This window comes from Cebus imitator, unplaced genomic scaffold (genome assembly GCF_001604975.1).
Source record: "Cebus imitator isolate Cc_AM_T3 unplaced genomic scaffold, Cebus_imitator-1.0 Scaffold294, whole genome shotgun sequence".
Lineage (NCBI taxonomy): Eukaryota > Metazoa > Chordata > Mammalia > Primates > Cebidae > Cebus > Cebus imitator.
This window is the reverse complement of record NW_016107609.1, coordinates 588,830-600,622: the sequence shown is the minus strand read 5'-3', so window position 1 is coordinate 600,622 and position 11,793 is coordinate 588,830.

Here is an 11,793-nt window from a genome sequence, read left to right as displayed (position 1 = left end):
TCCTTCCTTCCTTCCTTCCTTCCCTCTTTCCTTCCTTCCTTCCTTCCCTCCCTCCCTCCTTTCTTTCTCTCTTTCTCTCTCTCTCTTTCTCTCTCTCTCTTTCCCTTTCTTTCTTTCTTTCTTTCTTTTACTTTCTTTCTTTTCTTTCTTTCTTTCTTTCTTTCTTTCTTTCTTTCTTTCTTTCTTTCTTTCTTTCTTTCTTTTTCTTTTTTCTTTCTTTCTTCTTTTTCTTTCTTTCTTTCTTTCTCTCTTCTTTCTTTTTCTTTCTTTCTTTCTTTCTCTTTCTTTCTTTCTGACGGGTCTCACTCTGTAGCCCAGGCTGGAGTGCAGTGGCAGCAGCCTCAACCTCCTGGGTTTAAGTGATCCTCCCACCTCAGCCTCTCAAGTAGCTGGGACTACAGATGCATGCCACCACACTCAACTAATTTTTGTACTTTTTGTAGAGATGGGGTTTTGCCATGTTGCTTAGCATTATCCATGATCTGTGACTCCTGTTGTATACTCCTTGATGTAATCCCTTCCCCTCGAGTGTGGACAGGACCTGGGACTACCTTCTGTCCCACAGAATATGGCAAAGGTGGAGATGTCACTTCTAAGATTAAGACACCCTCACATTGTTAAACCCATCCTAGAGGCACTCCTGGCCAGCTCAATGAAGTAAGCAGCCACGCTGGCGGGCCCATCTGGCAAAGACTGTGGGTGGCCATTAGTTGCTAAGGGCAGCCTCTAGCTGACAGCACAAAGCCCAGAACTCAGTCCTGCATCTTCCCAGCGATGAACTCTATGGATAACCTGAGTGAACCTGGAAGGGGTTCTCCCCCGGAGCCTGAGGAATGTACCCCAGCTGACACCTCCACCACAGCCTTGTGAGACCTGAGGCAGGAAATCCTGCTTGGATTCCAGACTTGTGGAAACTGTGAGACAATAAATGTGAGTTGTAAGCTGCTACATTTCTGGTAATTTGTTATGCTGTAGTAGAAAACTAAGGCACTCCCTTCCCCCAGCAGATTGTGCCCTGACAACTGTGCTGTGTGTGAAGGGCATGCTCATTAAATACTCATCCCAGGAATTCTTCATGAATTTGCTTATAACACTCCACACCACATCACATACAATTCAAGATAAAGTTGGAGGCAGAGCTTCAGCATGAACAAAGTATCTGTGGTTTGTTGCCTTTCCTGCCTCTCCATCCTCATCCCCATAGAAATATAAACAATATGGTTACAGAAATAAAAATAGGAAAGCAAAATAGAAGAAAAATAGAACACCTGTTTGCTAACTCCCAGGGCTAGCGTAGTTGATTAACCAAGTGACTTAAACCTGAGCTTCCCAGCAGCCTGGTGAGGAAGGAGAAACTTGATGAATTCCACGGTTCCTGACTGTGGGATTAAGAAGTCCAGAGCGGGTCTTTAGGAGACACAATTATTTTGCACTGGATCTGATTTTTTCTATTTTTTTTTTTTTTTTGCTACTGCCCTTTGGGGCTTAGAACATGGTCTATAAAATGAGCTTTCTCTAAGCAGGGCTGACTTGTGCCTGTGGAATGAGAATCTCTGGAAGTTGATTGCAAAAGATTATGTATATATTGAGAACTGCAGACTCTTGTCACATAATGACTCAGTACAAACCTCTGCACTAAGAGATGACCCAACTTTAGCCTGGCTTCTAGCATGCCTGTCCATAGGATGACCCCAGCTCCTACTTAAATGCCTGCCTGAGGAAGCTAAAAGCTGCCAGGAGAATTTACCATTTGTTCAAGCCAACACCTGATGCTAGGTTCTTGACCTTCTTCCCTTAGAGCATTTACAAGAAAGGACTTAGACTCACTCATTCTACACGTGCAACCTGAAAAATATAGTTAATAACTGTGTATTATATTCAGAATTTTTGCTGAATGATAGATTATAACTGCTCTGGGGTGGGCACTGACCAGCAACTGGTGAGGTGATCAAATGTTATTTCATTTCACTGTAGTAACCATGTTACTATAAAGGATCTCATAACATCATGTTGCATACCTTAAATATACATAATAACATTTATTTAAAAATAAAAACGAAAAGAGCTTGCATTTGTGAATGTGCCTCTCTCATGACTCTGAAGTATCCTTCTCAAGGACCTGAAAGCCATTCCTGTGAAATGTCATCGTCAGGAAGGCTGGGGCGCCTGTCCCCCATCTCAGTGAGGGGGTGGAATCCCAACTTATGTAATTGTCAGCTCACAAACACAGCCAGCCTAAAGGCACAGACACTGCCCAACCCTTCACAGTTGTTCGCTTGTCTGGCTCTACTGAGCCCCTGCATACTCTCTCCCTACTCTCTCACTCTCTTTGGAATCCCAGTCACCTCTATGCAAATCACAATGGAGTTCAGCTCTTTCTCCTCCCGTCAGTAATTACTGAATAAAATCTGTTTTCACTGCTTTAACTAACATCCTGCTGGGTCTGTCTTTGACAGTGTGTATAAGTCTGAGCGTTTGTATGTGAGATATACATGTGATTTTAAAGTAAACCCAAGGAAGAGCCCCCAAACCCACCTGAGGGCTGGAAAGGGTGTTCTGAGAGTCCTAAGCCAAGTTAAGGTTTGTTACCAGACGATCCAGGAGAAAAAAACCTGTAAATGCTGCCAGTCAAATTCCTTAAGGAAATAAACCCAGCTTTTTTGTTTGTGTATTGGTTTTGTTTTTGTTTTGTTAAGCAGATCACCTTATGGGACAATGTGGCATATCTAGGCAGGATCAACCAGAGGGAATTCCAGGAGAAAATAAATTGTTGCAAATAGAATAAGAAATATTTTGCATTTCCAAAGCAGTGTAAGAGAGAATGACAAAGGGAAGTGGGAACAGGCCGAGTCCAAGAAGAGATGAGAAGAGCTGGGACAGACAGAGAATCCGAAGAGGGCAGGAGGCAGTGTGTATGCTGTACACCAATGCCCCAGCTTCTAGCTATGATTCTGTCCTACACCAGGCCTGAAGCATGACTCAGCACTTAATTACATTCCCAGAGGAAAATCCACCTCACAAGCAGCACTGGCAATTTCAGTGGAAGAGTCAGAAGAAGCTTGTACATTTTGGACAGTCCTCATTAGTCCCTTCCTGATCCTTTTATCTCAGACCTCACTCAGAGGCTCTCCCTGCTGGAGAGAGGAGTGGGAGGAGAAGCGTCCCTCACGGCCAGATTCACGGGCCCATGGCCTGTGAGGTTCCACAGGGCCCCAGGCTCAAACAGCCCCACGTAAGATTTAATGCTACACTCATGCCCTCTTAAAATTATTACTGAGCTCTGCTGCGTAAGTGATGGCCATGGGGCAGCAGCGCATGCGCAGGAGCACATATGCATGTCGGCTGCTCCTTGCTGCCCATTCCCATAGAGCGTTTGCAATGTCCCAGCAGCATAGGATGCTCCTGGATCCATGGAGTGTGGAGGTTCAGCAAGACTCAAAGTGAGTATGTCACTGACAAACAGTTCTTTCCCCAGTTGATGTTAGTCTCAAAGAAAGAATATCCAATTGGAAAAGCAGTCAGGTTTTATTCACTGGCCAGAGAATAAAGAAGGCAAGCTCTTGCTCTAAATGCACCTTCTCCCCGAACAATAGAAGGTGTGGGGTTTTGAAGGACTGGGGACACGGAGGGAGAGGCATGTTAGCATGTGGAGGGTGGGACTCCAGACACACAAGCTCAATTCATAAACATACGTCTTCTTACATCACATGGACAGAAAATGGTGGAGATTTTCTTGTAGGGGAGAGAATTTTACCATTATTATGATATGTTAATGACCTCAAGGCAACTAAGGGTCATCTATCCCTGTTTGTGCCAGTTTGGGGGTGTTAGCTCCCTCTGGTATCTGGTTGGGGTCAAGAGGCTCTGGAGCCATCTCAGGCCATTTGCTTTCTTTAAGCAGCTGTGCTTGTAAATAAAGGGACTAAGGAAAAACTGAATGAAAAAAAAAAACTTTCCCAGTTATTTTATTAGGGCTGCCCTGGTAACAACTACAAAGAGAACATCTTGGGTCTACCAGCAAATAAGCAAGGCACTGACAGCCCCAGGAAGTCACACTTTCTACCCAATCCAGGACTTGCTTCCAATACAGAAAAAAGGCAATGTTGTTCTCAGAATGACCAAGATTCCTATCATATCCCTTCTAACTTATGTGATAACAGAGCAAGATGAGACTAGGAGAAGTGTCTTTCAGAAACCCCAGGGGGGTGGGCTGGGCGCAGTGGCTCATGCCTGTAATCCCAGCACTTTGGGAAGCTGAGACGGGTGAATCACGTGGTCAGGAGTTTGAGAGAAGCCTGACCAACATGGTGAAACCTTGTTTCTACCAAAAATACAAAAATTAGCCCGGGGTGGTGGCTCATGACTGTAATCTCAGCTACTCAGGAGGCTGAGGCAGGAGAATCGCTTGAACCCAGGAGGTGGAGGTTGCAGTGAGCAGAGATCGCACCACTGCACTCCAGCCTGGACGATGAAGGAAAGAGGAGAGAGAGAGAGAGAGAAAGAGAGAAAGAAGGAAAGAAAGAAAGAAACCCGCAGGGGATGTTAGTGGGATTGAAGGTGGGGGAGAAGGAGAGCTCTGAAAGGTCCCCTGAGTATAAGAGAATTTTAGCCTTTAAAATTAAATATCAAGGAACAGGGAGCCCCCAGCTGGCTAGAGGACTCTGAGTAGTAACCACATGGGTTACCATTGTGTCATGATCCTTAGAAAGAGGGAAAATAGTATCAAAAGTCAGTTCTGTTAGTTATGGGAACACTGGCTGCTGAAACAGATAACTCCTACACATAATAAAAGTTTATTTTTCACTGGGGTAGAGTCCCAAAAAGGTGGTTCTGATCATTGGCAGGTGTTGCTCTCCCAAGTGGTGATTAAAAAACCTGGACCTCGGCCTTCCTATGGCTCCAGCACCCTTATTCCGCGGCTCTTTGAATTGCTGTGGTCCTCTGCTGTAGCCTATAGAAGGTGAAGAGTCTGGAAGAGTTGTGTGGGAAGTTCTTATAGGTCAGGCCTGGAAGTGGCCTGGTTCACTTCTGCTTACATCCTATGGGCTAGAACTCAGTCACATGGCTATACCAATAGCAACTGAGGCTGAGAAATGTAGTCTTTCCTGTGGAGCCCAGAAGAAGAGGAAATGGGATCCATGAACACCACCCAGTGAAGAAGTAGGGAAGGCATCCCAACAGAGGGAACAGCATCCATAAAGGCATGAAGGAAGAATGGTACGGTGTCAGCAGGGAATGAAAATACTTTTGGGTTGTCAGCATGAGCTACCAATGGAATGACTTTAGTCTAGCGCTCGGGCCATCCCCCTTGTATAGGACCAGCATGGTTGGAGCATTTTTATGTGAAGAGTGCAATGAATATTTGTATGCTGGCCAGGGGAGTGGTGGGGGGCAACTGTCTTTCCTCTTCCCTTTCCTGCCTTCAAAGTATTAAGATAAGGCGTAGGGTGGGTGCAGGGAAGAAGAGGCATGGAGTAGAGTGATCAGGCTGTAGACAGGTCAAGGTCTTAAGCTGCAGTGCTTGATATCATCTTGTGCTTCGGACAGCTTGCCATCGCAGTCAATCAGACAGAAAAGCTGACACTCCAGGTATCAAGAATTAGCATTTGGTTGGCGAGCTCTTTGTCTTCCTTTCCCCCAGGAGCTTCATGTGCATTGGTGGTGACTGGACACAGAAAATGGAGGCAGGACTGGTTTTAACATGACTACCAGCAGACATGTTACTGACCTCACTGTTCTCCCAGGTATGCCCACCTCCTGCTAATGGCTTCCTCAGGCTCTTGCTGTGCTGTTTTATTTCTTCTTTCAAAATGCCTAAAGAAAGAGCCTAGAGCCTTCCAGGGAAATAGTGCCATCCTCCTGGGAACATGATCCATGGCCAGTGTGAGGTGTATTAAAAGGTAAAGGAACCAGCCATCTGCATTAACTAAGTCTAGCCAAGGAAATTGTTTCTGTCTGCCTGTGCTTGACAAATCAATTGATCTATTACGCTGTTCCCTGGGTTTTCTAAGAGCAAGCTCTCAGCTTTTCTGCACAAATATATCCCAGAATTGAACTCAAGTAATAGACAGAAGGTTACTGGTGGTCATAAGAGAAAAGAGCCTTTCTATAACATCACTTCTCAGCTCGAAATTGCTCTTATCCGAGCAGTTTAAAGGGAGGAACCTGCCTCTTTACACAAAGCATCCCTTGTTTAGGGAATGCTGTCTCTGCTGTTCCCTCCAGGCTGCATAAAGTGCACTGCTAAAGAACACAAGCTTCCACCACCACCTTCTTCCAGACTGGTTTTTATTTCCCTGTGTCTCACTTCATGATATTCATGCAAGTCCTTCTCAGTGTCCACCTCTGCCCTTGTCATATTGCAGCCAAAATGTCCCAAAGCCACATGAAGTGATGTTTCATGCACTTGTGAGAAGGACTGGCTTTATAATTTGCAGGGCTCAGTGCCAGGTGAAAATGTGGGAGCCCTTGTTCAAATAACAGGAAAAAATACCACCCAGTATACTAACTAAAATACAGATCTCATTTCTCTTTCTTCTGCAGTTTCTCTCTTGCTTTATCGTGGCATTTGTTATCTGTTTAATATTATTCCAAGAAAAGAAAAATTAAACTCTTAAATTATTAGCTTGAATTTTCTCAGTCATATTAGTATTGTGCAATATAACTTAAAATGCAATTATAAAGTTTAAATGCAAATATAAGAGCACCTAACTCTTATATGAAATCAACAAAGCCACAGAATTCCTATTTCATATTTCATACATTCATATATAGTTATTCTCTCCAAAAGAGTGAGAATGCAGCACAAAAACAAAAACAAAACCCTCACTGTTTTATTTCACTTCTTTATGTCCACAGCTTCTACCAATACTCTTTGCCTTTGGCTTACTGATGAGGAAGGAAGGGCTGAAAGGAAAGAGAACAATGAAATGTCCTATCTTTCCCTTTTCTTCTGTGTCATCATTTTCAGGACATGGTTGGCAACTACAAGGAGCTAATAAGACTAAGAAAGGATATGGCAGGATTCCTTGGTCATTCATATTTTTCAGGATACCGCTGCCTCCTTTCTGCATGTAAAGAAGGCTCTGGGTGAAACAGAAGGCACAGCTTTCATGATTGCTGTCACCCCCCACTCACTCAGTGGTAGACATAACACCCTTACCTTGAACTCCCTTTGAGTCCTGCTGAACTCCAATGCATGTGGACCAACCAATTCTATACTCATGGTGCATCTCAAAGGCAAATGGAGCTGTCAGGACCAGGGCCATGCAACATGACACAGGTCTATTCTGCTCATTGCCCGGCTCTATTGCCTCATTGGACTTCACCTACAAAACACAAGCTGAAAGAAACAAAAAAGAGAGACCGTATCCTTAGGGTCTCTTCCTTTTCCTACATGGACACTCATCGTGTTGGATTAGGGGTCCAGCCTTACGACCTCATTTTACCCTAATTACTTTTTTCAAGGCTTTATCTCCAAATACAGTCACATTGAGGATTAGGGTGTCAACATATAAATTTTATGTACGATTCAGTGCATAACATCCCCCAGGTAAAGTGCAGTGTTTGTTACCGAATTAAGGAGAAAGGCCTGCCAGGCAGGCAAGAGCAGCAGGAATTTCACGATGGCAATAGCAGAGCCCTAGACAAAGTGTGGGGCCCTTCTGAGGCTGGCCCTGGGTGACTGCGTAGGTCACTTGCCTGTGAAGCCAGCCCCAATGATGGACCTCTCCAAGACAGAAATGAACTACATTTGGATAGCCAATCCTGTGGGCCTGATTTTCTCCACCAGAATTTTGACAACAGTAGTCAGATAAGGCGCATACAGATCTTACATTATCTGGGTGGATTTTGAATTATTGGATCCTAACCAGGAATGAAAATCATAACCAGTTACGATACTGCTAACTTAGATGCCATTGTATTCAGCATTCCCTAAGACCATCCATGGGGTGTTGACACTAATCTATCAAAGAACGAGTGAAAGCTTCAGTCTATATTACCTGGAATATGATCTTGTCTGTCCCAAACTATATTTTGGTTTCTAAAGCCCTACCCCCGTCTTGTTCCACAGCTGTTACTGGCAGCTTAACCAGAAGGTTAATTCAGATCGATGTGTTTCCCTCCTCTATTCCTTTTTGCATATTGGCTCATCTTCCAAGATCCATCACTCAAAACATGCTCTATCTATGGAAACTGAGTTTGAATGAAAGCATAAAATGGAATTAATTCCTGGAGAGAAGTTAGATTCTGGCAGGAACGCTTTTCCATTTTTAGGTTGCTTGAGAATCACGTGTAAATTATTATTGGTATCTAAATGACTGTGATTCACTTTAACAAAGGAAGAAAGAAAACATTGCCACAGGAGTCAGGTAGTACACTGAATTGGAGGAAAAGCTACCAACCAGACTTTTTAAAGTGCAGGAGCAGAACAGCTCCTGTGGATTTAAGAGGAAGAACTTGAGGATGGTCAGTTTTGACCATGCCATTGCAATGCCTGCTATATCATCTCTCCTGGAATTAAAATTCCCTGGACAGAGAAAGAGAGAGAGAATTGGTCTAGCTGGGTAGAGTGGTGGGCTTGGCTTGGAGATGTCTCAGCTGGAGAGTGGCATATTTGATTTTCTCATGCTATGACTAATGGGGAAAGTTTAATCTCCCTGTTTTAGTCTGCTGGACTGCTATCACAAAATATAGTGACAGCACATAATCTAGGTGGCTTAAACAACAGACATTTGTTTTATTGATAGGTATGCATTTTCTCAGTAGGCATATATTTTCTCAACAGACATTTGCTTTCTCACAGTTTTAGAGGCAGAAAGTCCAAGAACAAAGTGTTGGGAGGTTGGATTTCTCTAGAGGCCTCTCTTTTTTGATTTGCAGACAGCCACCTTCTTGCTGGCCACACATGATCTTTTGTTGCTGTGTGCACATCCTTAGGGTCTCTTCCTTTTCCTACATGGACAGACATCATGTCAGATTAGGAATCTAGTCTTATGACCTCATTTTATCCTAATTGCTTCTTTAAAGTCTCTATCTCCAAATACAGTCACATTGAGGATTAGGGCTTCAACATATAAATTGTATGCACGATTCAGTGCATAACACCCCCCAGGTAAAGTGTAGTGTTGTCACTGAATCGAGGAGAAAGGCCTGCCAGGCAGGCAAGAGTAGCAGGTGCCCTCAACGTTGCTCCAAGGTGCTCGACCAACCTGTGCTATTTTTTTTAACTGATGTCATTTTTTTTTTTTACTGATGTTATTTTTTTTAAATGGCATAAATACCTTAGGGTAGGGAGAGGAGATCAAGGAAGATAAACAAATGAAAGTTCTTTCCAGTTAACCTCGGATCCATTAATTTCCCCATGCTTCCCCTGCAATACTATGAGCTGAGTGAAGGAGAAGGGGGTGCTAAGCAAAGTAAGTAGGGAAAGGATGTGGGGGTGAGGGTGTTCAGGATAACTTGACTGGACTACGGGCCACTTCAAGTGTTGGTCAAATTTTCTTAGAGAATCCTCAGGTTAAATAAATTAATATTCCTTTGAGATTCACTAGATATAACCAGATAAAAACCAAAACAAAACATTGTCTTTCTCTCCTTTGCTGACATAAATTAAATCCCTCCTGATGCCTCCCTCTTCCTCTACTCCTTCTATATCTGGACTATTTTTTTGTTTTAACTCTTAAGCCATCTAGAAAATTTGAGATTTGTCACTAGCATATCAGCAATTAGGTTTGCATTATTCTCTATGTCTCTCCTGTTAGCCACAATTCATTATTTTCATCTATCAATGTAGATTTATTGAACGCCTCCTTTGTATCAGGCACTGCTCTGGGTAATTTGGATGTGTCTGAAAACAAAACAGGTGAAGATGCCTGTACCAGGAGGGTTTACTCTCTAGCAGAGAGAAAATATATCATAACATCAATATAGGTAAATTACATATGGTGGGTGATGAGCACCATGGCAGAAAAGTAGAACAGGGTGAGAGGTATGGGGATTGCTGGGGCCTGGAAACATGTTATATTAGAATGTTCAGGATGGGGGGACCTCCTGGTGAAGATGATGCACTGGATCACCTCCATTAGCCCCTCCAGGTCCATTCTCCTGAAAGGATGGTCTATACAGGCTGCACCATGAGCCTTCTTGTTCTGGGCCTCTGGCTTCCCATTGGGCCAATGGATAACACTTGTAGAAGTTTTAGCAGCACATTGAGGTCAGAGTATTAATTCTAGCAAAAGAGAGCTTCTGCCATCAAGCTCCTTTCTTGTTAGGCCACAGGTTAGCAGTGGTTATAATGCTCACTGGAGGTTACAGCTCTTTCTGGGTTCCAATACTGTTCGCTCCCCTTGGGTTCAAATTAATACTCCCCACTATTGCCAATACCATGTGCTTCCTTGCCTCTTCTTGGTTTCCATTAAGTCTTTCCATACCTTTGTAAAAAGTCCCTTTATTGCATTCTCCACTTATCTCATTTGGATGTACTACCTGTTTTTTTCTGGAATCTCAACTTACACAGTAATTAATACAGAGAGGTGTGGTCCCAGGGTACAGCCTCTCAAAATGAGATTCTGTGATTGGGTTGCCTATATTTGAGGAATGCACAGATAACTTTGGGAGGAGAGGGAAAGGGATGAGACACTGGTAATCCATTGCATGCAGAAGTGTCTCTTTTTACCCAGTTCTTATTCTCTGTTTTGTTTTTTTCTCCCCCAAACTATAGTGAGAACCAACATACTCAGCTGGCAGACTCACATTAGCTCCCTACCCTGTAGAATGAGGATTATATTGATAGGAAGAGCCGAGTGGAAACTCCAAAATAATAAACCCAAAGCAAGATGCCACCATGAGAGACTTGGGAAATGCAGAGGTGATTATTCCTATCACATCTCCATTTAACTAGTCTCTTTGGCAGTACAAAAGCCAGATGGGTCTTAGAGAATAATTACGGATTGTCCTTGACTTAATCAGGTGGTTATGGCAATCACGGCCGAGGTTTGGGATTTGGTATCTTTATGGGAGCTAATTCATAACTACTCTTGGCACCTGGTTCTCAGCTACTGATTGGTAAAATTTCTCAATAAACAGGTGGGAAAGGTGGATGTCAGCCAGCCTCCTTCCTTGGCTACATTGGTGCTTGTTCAATAAGCCAACATACAGAGTGGCCACAGAGGCAAATCAGTAGACTGATTCGGCTATAGCCACTGACTGCCCAGTGTTCTAACAGCAGAGGCCAACTTTGAGTCCCTAATAAAGCCCCATTCCATGAAATGGGCAGTGATTCATCCTCACAGGAATAGATGCATATCCTAGATACACAATTGCCTTTCTTTCTCAGAATTCTTCTGCCAGCATTCTCATTTGTGGACCTACAAAGTTTTTGTCCGCTGATATTGTATCTCACCAAATGTTACCACCATCTAAGGTTCTTATTTGCTGGCAAAGATGTGGTAATGGGCTCTTGCCTTTGACATTCACTGCCCTCTCTGGTCACCCAGAAGCAGATGGCTTGGTAGATCAGTGGAATGGCCTGATGACAATCCCTTACAAGCATGTGTCTTAAACCAGCAGCCAATATCCGGTGCCATCTTCTCTGTAACCAGAATGCATAGGCCTAGAAACCAAGGAAAATAAGAGTGGATTTGGTAATGTTTGATGTTATCCCCAAAATCTCAAGATTTCTGAACTAGGAAGGAATGTTCTACCAGTAAACAGTCAGGATTGAATTAAACTGGGAGCTGAGCCTACTTCCAGGTCATTTTGGGGCTCTTGTTGGCATCAAACTCATAAAGA